Source organism: Suricata suricatta, chromosome 5 (genome assembly GCF_006229205.1).
Source record: "Suricata suricatta isolate VVHF042 chromosome 5, meerkat_22Aug2017_6uvM2_HiC, whole genome shotgun sequence".
NCBI classification, from domain to species: Eukaryota; Metazoa; Chordata; class Mammalia; order Carnivora; family Herpestidae; genus Suricata; species Suricata suricatta.
Genome location: NC_043704.1, coordinates 35,922,027 through 35,936,233, shown reverse-complemented (window position 1 = coordinate 35,936,233; position 14,207 = coordinate 35,922,027).

Sequence of the window (14,207 nt, the reverse complement as noted above, 5' to 3'; positions counted from 1 at the left end):
ACTCCTTTCTTCTATCTTAGAAAAACCTGACAATTTGGCAATTGATTGGTAACTGGTTACACTATTGAGTTAAGTAATATATAATATTGTGTGGAGTAAGGTAAATGAGGGTCTTAATGGAAGTTGTTACATTCTGTGAATTATTCCAAACAGCACACAATACCTGGTTGTCAGTATTGTTTGTTATGTAATATGTATTTAATGTAATTCTACTGCATTCCACCCCCACACCAAAGAAAGCTCATCACATAACCCTAAGGAAACATAATGATTAAAAGTTTTAAAAGTTAACAGGAGAGAAAGCAGTTATCTTCCCTGAGTGGACGTAGTCTATGCTCTATTTAGTCTCATTTCCTAGGAGTTATACAACACTGTGTCTCAGAGTCATGAGAACTGAGTTGATTTTAAGGATCCCTCCATGAGCCTGAGGGCAACACTTTGGCAAAGAGATGAAGTACTGGTTGCTGGGAGTAAACATGCATCAGGGTAAAGTGACCCACAGTAGATGAGCGGTGTATTGTCACCACTGCATCAAATTCAGTGGGCCTATAGCCAGAGTCCTAGAGGTTGACACCCCCTCTTCCATTGCTCATAGGTAGTTCATCACCAAGGTCTATGGATTTCATTTCTTCAATATCCCCACAATCTATCCACTTTTCACTCTTGCTGCTAACCAAGTTATATAAGATATGACTTAAATCGACTCCTACAGTATACACATGATTAGTCCTCTCGTGCTTTTTGTCCTTTCTCAATAAATTTCTCAATCTTCAGCTAAAAAGTTAATTTAAAATCTAATCATATCAATCTTTCTGCTCCTACTTCTCACTTCCTTCTTCTTCTGTTGGAAATATTTCACTGGATTTCTACTAATTATAGTCAGGGGCCAAACTCTAAGGGAGCCTACAATGACTTGGGTCAAAACCTAACTACTTCTTCAGCCCCATTCATTATTATGCAGTGTTACTTTTTTTCCCCCTCTGACTCAGCTCCACCAGACTTCTTTCATTCCCTCATATGGACAGTGGGGAATACACTTGCAGGACATGGGGACTTGATCTTACTCAGCAATTCTCTCTTACAGAGAAAATCTGTCATTTGCTCTTCTTCAGTTTATTTTCTGCTTATTCCTCTGCTGACAGTAGGACTGTAACATCCTCAGCAAAACCTTTCCAGATGCCTGCTTAACTTCAATATATGTGTGTCTCTGTGTGTAAAACGCATGTATATATGTATATGTATGTCTTTCTGCGTATATGTATTTTTGATTATTTTTTTTCACTCTGGACTTTATGTTACATGATGTAATATCAGGCAAGATCGGGTCTGTTAATGTTTACAAGGTAGTTCCCAGTGCCAAATATACAGAGTCTGGATTATATATTCTACAAGTCTACAAATGTCAATAAATATTTGACTTGATAGATGGATAGACAGAAGAATTCTTGACAAATAGTCATGGTCAGGTTTATGGCTTTACTCTATGAATTTTCAGGGGATACAATTCAGTCCATAACAAGTAACTGTACAATGGTCAAACAATCTGGCCTCATCTTTCTCCAGGTACTGCAGTCCTTGAAATGGAGAAGAACTTTATAGACAAATTCTGTAAATCTCAAAAAAAGCCACTGGCCTGGTATGGTTGTGGGAAAGGATATGCATTGTTCTCTTTATTATCACACTAAAGCCATGTGGAATGTTCAACTTTTTATGACATATTGACATTACCATACCTCAACCTTCTAAATCAGGTGGTATGTGTTTGAGTGAATAACTCCTCTATTTACCTTAATAGTTTTTTGCCTCATATTCAGGAGGATAGGTTCCAAGTTGACTTTATGCACTTCTGTTAGTCATGTATTATATTTACCATGATAATTTGAAATTCTTCAAAATTTATCGAATTTGGATAGATTTAAATTCAGATTCCAGTGCTGACTTTTTGTATTTAAAATATCTTTATTATTGGGGTTTTTTAAATTATTTATTTGGTTGAAAAAATGCTGGCTAGATAAATGACTGTTCTCATATTCTTCCTGCATTATCTAACCCATTTTTATTTCATTTTTACTTATTTATTTAGATTAGATTTTATTCCATTATTATTATTGTTTTTACAGAGAGAGCATGAGTAGGGGGCAGGGACAGAGGGAGGGTGGGAGGGAGGGATGGAGGGATGGAAGGAGGGAGGGAGAGAGAGAGAGAGACAGAGAGAGAGAATCTTCAGGCTCCATGCCCTGTACTGAGGCCAATGAAGGGCTCAATCCTACAACCCTAGGATCATGACCTGTGCTGAAATCAAGAATCAGATGTTCAATCAACTGAGCCCCCCAAGCACCCCTCAGATTCAACTTAAAACTTTTTTCAAGAAAAGTCCATATATTTTTTGACATACCCCAACAGCACTTAGCAAATTTCTATAAAATGATAATGAAGTCATTAATAGAAATTACAGTGCTTGGCTGTGTTAAATTTAATATTCCAAATATTTCAATGATAAATATAGTTGAATTGGATGCAAGAATTTAAGAACTCTTACATAATAATATTTCAAAGAAATGTTTTTTTTAAAGCTGGTTTGATAGAAAAAAGACACAAGCATAATTCTCTAGTGTTTATAAAACAATTTCAAGCTTTTTCTCATCCTCTTAATTCTGTGGTGTGGCTTGAATAGGATTATTATTTCCAATTTTACAGAAGATGTAACTAAGGCTCTCAGGGAGGTAAACAGAATTCTCAATATAATATGGGAAGCAAGGGGTAAAACTCAAATTCACACACAGTTTTTCTGGCTCTAAATATCCTGCATTTGTCACCAGAATTCTAAACCCCAATGTTTTGCATAGAAAAAAAAGTTTTCTTTAAACCTAGAAAAAGAGGAGAAGTGAGTATTTTTCGTTGGTCATTAAGTCATACTGCAAATATAAATTTATATTATACAAAATTAAATACAAATTTAATTTATATTTCACTTAGAATTTGAATGTATTTTGGGGAAAAGAAGTACTTAGATGGGAAATATAGTAACAACTTAATAAACACATAAAACAAAATTTAGAAATGTAAGACCAGAAGAAAAACACATTGGTATGAACTATATGAAAATGCAGTTCTTTTGACGCAACAAGATGTCTAAGCCCTGTTGTCCTCTTGTGCCACGGAAGCACTTATTTAACTTATAAAATGATTTAGTTTCTACTATGTTAGGTACTATTGTAGTTGTTGGGGCTACAAGAGTGAACAGGAAAAAAAAGCCCTATTGTAAGCAAACTTACATTCCAGTGGGGTAGATATAACGTAGTGATAGGAATTAAATAAAATAAAATGAGAGGGAGGCACCTCCTTGTTTTGTTATTTGATTACTACTTTAATCTAATAATTCCACACTCTACTAAATAGATTTCTAATTCTACCAGCCTGCAAGAAATGCTCAAAAAATGTCCCTATTTTGACATGAAACTTTGAAGAGTCCTCTCTTAAAATGGAAACAAGCTGACTTTTTAAAAAGAGGTAATTTAGAAACTCTACTTATTTGATCAAATTATTTAGCTAGTCATCTAACAAAGTTCATTTAAACTAATACAAATTTTTGACTAGGAGGACGTGAAAAACAAGAGAAAAGAAAATGGATCAGTCAGTATTAGCTGATAGGTTAGTATGAATAGAGTTCAAGAATAAAGGATATTTTCCTTCATCTTAGAAAAGTATTTTAGGACCTACAAATCTGACTCAATGTTTATAAAATTCAACCTACATGATGACAATCTAGCTCTATTATGACATTATCACATGCCCTTTTAATCTCTTTGTCACACAGTTTGTATGAAATGACATACATGCCTGTCAATGTTTATGTCTCAGCCTACTTTGTCATTGTCTGCAATATTCTATAAAGTGGAAAAAAAATTACAGTAATTTATTAGTTCGGCCACTGCATGTTTTCTTATCAATGAATTAATTGTTCCTCTCAAGTTATGCATAGCACACAGTGAAGTGTATAATAAGGGAAAAGTAAATTCTCTCTAGAGATAGTTATATAAATCAGAAGTATTTCTTTTTTGCCCAGAAATCTCTAATTTGAGGAAAACATTTAAAATCCTGAAAGAAATGGTGCATAAAATATTTTATGAATCTGGTCCTTACTGTGTAATCTAACTCATGGGGAACAATTAAGGCATTAAATAGACTCAAAGTTTTTGTTTGTCATTTTTATTGAAACAAAAGTAATTAAGACAATTTTAATGAAAGACTTAATTACACATACCTAATTATAAGTATTTCAAAGAAATAAAAGCTAAAAATGATATAATAATCCTTTTGAACCATAATCAAAGGTTTTCAGAAGGTTCAGCAAGGAACTCTTATAAGGAATAGTTCCAATCTCTATTTTGGAAAGAAAAGAAGGAAAAAGAATTATTTACTCCTGCAGCATCTCCAATGAATAAATAATTCAGTAGAATGTAAACATAAATATATTTGAACAAATAACCATTTTTTTCTAAGAAAAAAGGAAGTAAACTGACAAATTAATTTAACTAGTTTAAAAATGGAAGATCATCTGAAATTGTCTGAAATTTGCAATCAATTTTACATTTTTCTACATCAACATATGTAAGAATATAAAGTTTAGGCAAAGTAGTTTAATGGTATGAATACACTTAAAAGTTAAGGAACTTGCTAGAAATTAGAAATTACATAAATTTCATTGAATCTCAAAGGACCAATATTTATGAACAGTGTAAACAGTACACTAAATGAATCCAAAATGTAAAGTCTAAAAGTCAGAATAGCACACCGTGATAGCCCCTGTAGCATAATTGGACAAAAGATCACAAATGAAGACATATACAATGTCAAAACGCTTGTCTTTTTATTTTCTAGTAATACTAGGAAAATGCTGAAAAAGTAACTGAAGAGCAATTACAATGTTGACACTGAACCTAAGGAAAAAAATCAAATAAATGTATTTCTCTGTCTTGAGTAGGTTTCTGATTTTCATTTCAATGAAAACAAATCACTTTGGTGGGTAGCAACACAGTTCAAATAAACACTGAATGTGATTTGGATGAAAAAGATTTTAGAAATTTAGAGGCTTTGCATCCTCTCAATTTTGCAAATGGAAGAATCAGAGTACAATATATCTGGCTCTAGTCTTAAGAGAATTTGTTATAGTCACACCAGAAATAAGCGTGTGTTGTTTCATGTGAATGTTTGCGACATGTTCAAGTTTTATAGTATAAATATATTGTTAGTATTTGGGTCGGGGAAATTATTGTAACAGGATTTAGATTTTTTAAAAAATAGGTTTCAATATAGTCTTATTACAGGGCAGAATACACTAAGAACTTTACCATTTGCATTTTTATATACAATTTAAACTATATTTCTGAATGTATATGAAGGGAAGAAGAGTAAAAACAGATCAATTAAACCATTCAGCCACAGATTGGAAGCAAAAGCATGCTCTGAATATTTGGGGTCATGCAATGTGTCAAGTTAGAGAAAATAATTAGTGACAGAAGAGTAAATATCTAAAGCTTGGGTGGATCATTTGGAGAATTATTTGTGGGTCTTTGGAAAATGAAAAGTTCATAATTGATAAATGTGACAAAATAGCAAGTAAGGGAAAGGAGGTATGAATGAAAAACTTTTGAAGAGATTGATACTTAAAAATGTAGACTGAAGAGAAACTTTTCACTAATAGGACAAGTCAATGTGTGGAAAATATAAAAATGTTAAAATTGTGTTCAAGTATATATATGCGTATGTCTATCTCCTTATTTATCATCATCATAATCATCAACATCATTGTCATCATCTACCTCCTTCTTACCTAATCTCACTGGTAGCTGTCCCTTTCATAGTGAAAAAAAACACCCCTGACTCAGATATTCATTCATATTCAGAATATAAAGAATAGCTCTATTCAGATTCTTTTATACTATAAGAACAATCATTGTATTTTTCTATTTATAAATGTAAAGTCATTGGGGCACCTGGGTGGCTTAGCGGGTTAAATGTCTGACTCTTATTTCAGCTCAGGTCATGTCATGATCTCATGAACCGTCAGATCCTGCCCCATGTCGGGTTCTGTTCTAGGTGCAGAGCGTGCTTCGGATTCTCTCCCTCTCTCTCTGCCCCTCCCTCTCTTGTGCTCTTTTTTTTTTTTTAATAAATAAGCTTTAAATATAAACAAAGTTATATTTTTATTGTGGATATGTGAATACTGAATATATCTTTTCAAATACCATATCTTCATCTTGTGAATATTTTTGTAACTACCATTGTTGTACAATAACTTTTGAGGTAAGTAAAAACAAATTTTTCTTATAAATAAAATGAACAACTTGGCAGAATGATGGCCTTATTTACTTCAAACTATCTTATTTCCAATTTGAAGGGAGTAAAGAGCAGAAACACAAGTAAAGTTTGAAAGGGATTGCATACAGGGTAAGTTTAATTGTCACATATACTTGTTTGAACAATATAATCACATTAAAGAGAAGAATATGGACATTAAAAAACTAATATCCCCTTAGAAAAATGTGTGGAAGGGATAGAGTTTTCTGTTTTTCTCATGCTGATAATTTTATGGGCTGGGCAGGGATGAGATATTATTGGCTGTGGTGTATGAATTTCTGGCATCATTAGCACCAGTTTGAAGATTCACCACAACCTTCTCTAGTTCACCAAGAACTTCCTAGGCTAGTCTCAAAAGAGATTATTCCTAAATTATGGTGGACTGGGTAATCTTTCCAATCCTTCATATACTTTATAGAGACAGCTCTATAAGCAGATAATATTCTAAGCCAGGTTACTTGACAAGATCCACCTGATAATACTTGAAGCAACAAAGGACAGAAAATAGGAATGTAGGAAATATGTTTTTCATGGTTTAATGGAAAACAAAATAATCGCCAGGTACTCAATACATCCTAGATCTACGTACTTGAAAATACTTAAGATACCCGTGATTTTGCTTGTTTTAATAATAGTCATGGTTATATATTCTCTTATCTTTTTAGTATATAACTGGACTTGAAAATATAGTGCTAGTTTAAGTAAATCACAATAAAGAAACAATAAACATTAAAGGTTAATTAAGAATATTTAAATATTAAATGTTTACAGTTTTACACAGAAGAGTGACTGGAGGTGATAGAGAAATCAAAAAAAGCAGATATTTTCATTGTATTGCAATGATTCCACTAACTTTGACAAAGAGATTCAACACACATAATGACTCCCTCTGAGTCTTGCACTAATTTACTCTGTGACCTTGACCTTGACTAGCTTACTTGGATTTTCTTATTTCATAGTTTTCTCAATAAATTAAAAAGAAAAGAATAAATGGAAAAAGGATTACTAAGCCTTATCACTATATAACATTATGGAAGGCATTAAGAAATGCAGTTGGAACTCATCATGCCTCCTGCAAAAAACTCCTTGTAAAGACTTTGTATATATATATATTTTTTTAATCTCATTTTCCCCTTCTTGTTGTTTTGGGATGCATCTGAGTGTAGATCTCCATGATTGGTAATTTGTGTGGTACATGGTGATTTCTGGAACCACTAAATTTCCCATTTGTAAGTCAATATAAGTAAATGTGACCTTCAGATCATCAGAGATGGAAAGAGACAGCCTTAAAGTTAATTCACTGTGTCACCTAACCTCTCTCCCCTTCAGGTAGAGAAAGATATTGAGTCTCCTATTTTAGCAAATTTAAATGTGTCACAAATAAAGGGCATTTTGTATAGCATGTTAAATGTATTTCCAGTTGAACTTCAATGCTGGTAAATCCTGTTTAACATTGTATGCTTCAAAAACAAAGAAGCTTCTTCTGATAAAGAATAGGTTGAAGACACAAAATTGTTTCTATATACACACAAACTTGAATAAATGAGAATCATTACTAAGATGGTCTTTGGAATAAAAATCTTATCACAACAAGCCATAACCAGGCATGACATTTAATCCACAACTATTTAAAAGTGCCTCACAAATGGAGAAGTATTGTTATCTTTGACAAAACTATAAAGAAGGGAAAAGGCAATGCTGAGTACAGAGATTATTTATTTTTGCTGACCAAGTCCGTTTATTTCTTTCTTTTCCAATGTTTGCCATTCAAATAGCAATAGTATGTGATTTTCATTAGATATGTCAGCATTAGCAATTTGGATAAATATGTCAGAAGAATTAGTTAGGACCATGGAAGGTGTGGTGAAAATGCAGGTAGTAGAATAATACCAGAAATTAACCTTATGCCAATGTTTGTAGGTAATAGTAGAAATAAAAAAAACTAAAATTTTATAATGATCATTGCCTAAAATTATTATATGTCAGTATTTTTATACAGAACTTCTAACTTGAACAAGATACTACAAAAATATGTATTTTAAGTACTTTAAAAAGTATACATTAGAGAAAATTATTTTAAATATCTAATAATGAAAATGATTATATACTGAACATGGTTGTTGTAAGGTCATTTAGATACATCATCTCCCTCTATGATAAACACAAACCAATTGGCTAATTTTTACTTTTTCTTTTATCTATTAAAAAAAACTGAGGTCAATTACATGTTATTTCCCCAAGATGATGCAGCGAATTAAAAATTATACCAGAATTTAAAATCAGATCTACTTGCTATATAGATGGTCTCTACACTAAATCACACTGTCTACACACATATTTTTAATTTATCTGAACTCTTTTCATTACATTGGAAATGCATATGAGTACTTAAGAGCTTCAATGGTTATTTTGAAAATAAATTGCAGTCCGTTTTAAATTTTATAACTGGCTCTTATATTATTGGACATGTGTTCTGATTCTTGTGCAGATATGCGACCTACTCCAGAGGCACCTACCCTCCATCTTCCTGAAATGGAGAAGTAATTGTTTATATGACTCACAATAGAGAGAATAGCCCATCTCTACACATAATTCCCAATCAAGATATTTCCCAACCACATTACTGAGAATCCCCAACTCCAAAATACATGTATTTTTCTCTTCTTGTGGTCCACTTAAGCATACATACAGGGGCACCTGGGTGATTTAGTCAGTTAAGTGTTTTTGCCTTTGGGTCAAGTCATGATCTCATGGTTTGTGGGTTTGAGTCTGGCCTTGGGCTTGTACTGATAGCTTGGAGCCTGGAGCCTGCTTTGGATTCTGTGTCTCCTTCTCTCTCTGCCCCTCCCCTACCCAAACTCTGTCTCTGTCTCTCAAAAATAAATAAACATTGAAAAAAGTTTTAAAAACACATATGTAAGAATATATTTAAAATATTTATGTATATTTGAATATATTCATAGACATATGAATATAATATATTATCGATTAATATATTCAAATAATTGCTCAGATAATTCAAAAATAGATAGTATCTCTTTTTTACATTTATTATTTATTTTGAGAGAGAGAGAGAGAATTATCAGGGAGGGGCAGAGAAAAGGAAAGTGAGAATCACAAGAAGGCTCTGTGCTGTCTGTACATAGCCCAATGGGGGGCTCGATCTCACAAACCCCTGAGCTCATGAGCTGAACCCAAATCAAGAGTCCAACACTTAACCAAATAAACCACCTAGGTGCCCCAGAAGTCAATATTTTCAAAAAACAAAATAGAGTGCAGCAAAGATTTATTCATATACAAAGGTCAATAGTATAGATTGTTTAATTGAAAAGAAGCAAAAATAGAGTTATAAGGCTTCTTCATATACAATCTGTGGAAATGGGTCTTTAAATTTTTTTTAATGTTTATTTTTGAGATAGAGGGAGGGGGACACAGAATCTGAAGCAGACTCTAGTCTCTGAGCTGTCAGCACAGAGCCCTTCATGGGGCTTGGACTCACAAACCACAAGATCATGACCTCAGCCAAAGTCAGACACTTAACCGACTGAGCCACAAAGGCACCCCAAAATAGGTCTTTTTTGTTTCATTTTGTTTTATTTTTCTTCTGAGTAAACTGACTATGTAGAAGTTATCAAAGAGAAGTTTTTCCTTAAAGTTAGGGAAATAAATTTCAGATTGTGTTTCCTAAGAAAGCTTATATTTCACCTATGAAATAAACACAACATGCTCTTGGGCTGGAAAAAAAATGAAAAATGTCTACTAACGTCATTTGATAGTCCCTTCTACTTAGTAAATCTGGATCTGCACTAAGACCCTTGTTTCTATTTGCCAAGGTATGCATTTTTGAATAGCAGTAAAAAATCTAACCCTTTCCTAAAACTTTCTCTCCTCCACTCTAAGTAACCAAATAGATTTTCTAAGACCCCCTAAATTGGATTGCCCAGAATAATTGTCCAGTCTAAGACAAATTTAGATAGCTCCATGTAAAAATTGTAACCCACATTGCTATTGGACATTTTATTGGTTCTAACTGGTTTTACTTTGTATCCAGAGTGGATCCTGCAGAATAACTCACTCTTTAATATTTTTCTAAATTTTTCTTTTTTTCCCAAATGAAATTTAATTTCAAGGAAATCTTTTGATTTCTTTAAGACTATTTTTAGAACAATTTTAAGTTTTCAGCAAAATGAAAGGATGTACAGAGATTTGCATATGCCCTCTACCTCCATAAATGCACAGCCTCCCCCATTATCAACACTCCTCACTAGAATAGTAATTTCCTACAACTGGTGAACCTGCAAATTATAATCACCCAAATTCCATAGTTTACATTACAGTTCAGTTTCGCTGGTGTACATTCTATAGGATTGCACAAATGTATAATGACATGTATCAATCATTATTGTATCATACAGAGTATTTTCACTGCTTAAAAAATCCTCTGTGCTCCATCCATTTATCTTTCCCCACCCAAAACCCTGGCAACCACTAATCTTTTTTACTGTCTCTAGAGATTTTCCTTTTATAGAATGTCATACGGTTGGAATAACACAGTATGTAATGTTTTCAGATTGATTTATTTAACTTAGTAATATGCATTAAAAATTCTCCCATGTCTTTTCATGACCTGATAGCTTATTACTTTTAATGCAGAATAAAATTGTATTATTTGGATATACCACAGGCCACTTAACCATTAACCTACTGAAGGACTTATTCACTGCTTCCATGTTTTAGCAATTATGAACAAACCTGCTATAACCACCCATAAGCAGGTTTTTGTCTGGCTATACCTTTTCAGACTTCTTGGATAAATCCCAGGGAGCACAATTGCTGGAGTTTATGGTAAGAGTATCATTATTTTTGTAAGAAATTATCTTCCAAAGTGGGTGTGCCATTTTGCATTCCCACCAGCAGCGAGTGAGTGTTTCTGTTGAACTATTCTCATCTGCATTTGGTGTCGTCAGTGCTCCTCATTATGGCCGTTCTTAGAAGTACAGAGTAGTAGCTCATTGGCTTAAGTTTACGTTTTCTTAATTATATTGGTGTGGAGCATCTTTTCTCATGCTTACTTGTCATCTGTATATCTTCTTTGGTGAGATACTTGTTAAGGTTGTTTTCTTATTGTTATACAATTTCTTATTGTATTGAATATCAAGAGTCTTTGCATATTTTGGAGAATAGTCTTCTATCAGAAGTGTTGTTTACAAATAGTTTCTCCCAGCCTGTGTTCTTACTCCCTTAAGCATCTGTCACAGAGCAGAAATTTTTAATTTTAATGAAGTCCAGCTTATCAATTATGTCTTCCATGGGTCATGCCTTTGGTGTGATATCTAAAATGTCATCACCTTACCGTAGGTCATCTAGGTTTTCTCCTAAGTTGTCTTCTAGGAATTCCACAATTTTGCTTTTAGATTGGTGATTGGCTTTTGGGTAATTTTTGTGAAGGATGCAAGGTCTGTGTCTACACTTTTAGTTGCATGTGGATGTCCACTTTTTCCCAGTACTATTTTTTAAGGAGACTATTTTTGGTCCATTATATTGTCTTTTCTCCTTTGTCAAAAACCAGTTGACTCTGTTTATGAGAGACTATTTGTGGGTCCTCTATCTTATTCCATTGGTCTATTTGCCCTTTGTAAAAAAATTACTGCCCTATCTTTATTACTATAACTTTATAATAACTGTTGAAGTAGAATAGTGTTAGTCTTTCAATTTTGTTCTCTTTCAGTATTGTTTTGGCTATTTCTGGGTCTATAGCCTCTTAATATAAACTTAAGAATCAGTTTGTGGAGATCCACAGACCTCTTGCTTTTTTATACCCAAACCCTACAAATCATATATATCTGTCATATAACACATTCACCTATGTTTATATGCTTCTACAAAACAATGTGCTTGCAGAGTCTTGTGGTATATTCCAGATACAATTAATTGGTAGAACATCAAAATAACATGCAATTTTTAAGTCACCAGATCAACAAAGAGGGATATTACTGGTTCTAGAAGAGGCTATATGCCACGTTACTATATGCAAAGCAGTGTTGTTAATGTCCATACTAACTGGTGACCAGAAAGTTTTTAATTATATTACTTCTTAATATCATGAGGTCTTCCTACTATTAGAGATCATTATCTTAAGTTCCTAGATCTGTTTTCTATTATGCAATTAACTGGGTCTCTTTGGAGTGGAACCAAAATCCAAAATTAGAATTTTGCAAAACTTTTCATCAGATGAAAAAAAAGCACAAACCTAAGGCAAAAATATTACCCTGGATATTACCTGCATTAACACTACATATGCCAAGGGATGTTTGGGAAATCCTGTTAAAGGAGGCCTGAGGGGCCTTTTGCCATTTACCATGTGGCAATGTTTTATTTAGCTCTGAACATATGGAACTTGCTAATTCTAATGTGGAAATTATGGTCTAGACTATCCGACTATCATGAGATAATATATAAAACTTAAAGGAAAGAGAACATAAATTTATATGTATTTTACCTATGTCATGAAAATTTTTACAAGCTTGCTATTTTGTAATAATTCAGTGGAAGAAATTGAGAAAGCTTACCTCTTAGTATCTAAATAATAAAGGAAACATTGCTATTAAATGTCACTACCGTCAATTCTTAGGTATAAGTAAAGGAAGTGACTCATCTCAAACATAAGGGAGCACTAAAGAGTTACTATTCACAGAACTTGACCACAGCTGAACATATTGTATCTACCCATTATTTTAGGGGGGTGTGGGATGAGGAGGAGGGTCTGAGAAATACAGTTCAACCAGAGAAAGATTCCCAGCAAATTAAATTTATTATTACCATGAATAGAAAATAAGATGACATTGGATAAAGACCCTTCTAGCTAAAGCCTGTCACTTCAGACTTATGATAATGCTTACTCACTGTCTTATAAAGTGAACCTAACAATTACTTTTTGAATTGAAAGATAAAATGAGTTCTCTCTTGACATTTGGCCTCAACTTTCTTAAATATTTCAGTAAGTACACTCAATGGTTCCCTTAAATATTTCTAAACAATCAAGAGGTCTCAGAAAATGAGGAAAATAGTCAACACATCAATTAATTTATTCTGAATTATCTGTTGAACACCTTCAGTATAAATGGTAAATGAGCATAAATTGCTACAAAAATCAAACTACTACCTTTCATGAAGCCCTGCACTCTGGGGAAGCATATTCTGCTATGGAAGACACCACATTTTCCATAACCTAAAACTTTACTTTGTACTTGCTATAGCTTTTGCTTATTTTTTTCTTACAAAAATAAACAATACAGTATATTCCACTAAGGCAAAGTAGGAAATTAAGCAAGTAAGCAGGAAATTAAGAATGTCCTGGGAATTGATTTGTAGGGGAAACTGTACATATGTATGTACTTGAAATGGAAATAATTGGGTACAAAAACAAGTATTTTGGAGCACCTGGTGGCTCAGTTAGTTGAGCATCCGACTTCAGCTCAGGTCATGATCTCACAGCTCCTGAGTTTGACCTACATAGGGCTGAATGCCAAGAGCTCAGAGCAGAGAGCCTGCTGCGGATTCTTTGTTTCCTTATCTCTGCCACTCTCCCGCTCATGTGTGCATGTGCTCTCTCTCTCTGTCTCACTCTCCCAAAAATAGGTAATTAAAATAAAAAACAAATATTTTAAAGAAAGGTAAGACAATAGAAAGTTGGAAAACAAATAATAATAGAAGAAAATGTTATTGTTGCTTCAGTACATGTTTTGTATTTCTGTTTAAAGCCCTTGTTTTGTAGCCTATTTTTAGTTTATAATATTTTAGAATACTTAGTTCAGAGATTTCAGTTCTCAAAAAGAAGTCAAATCTAA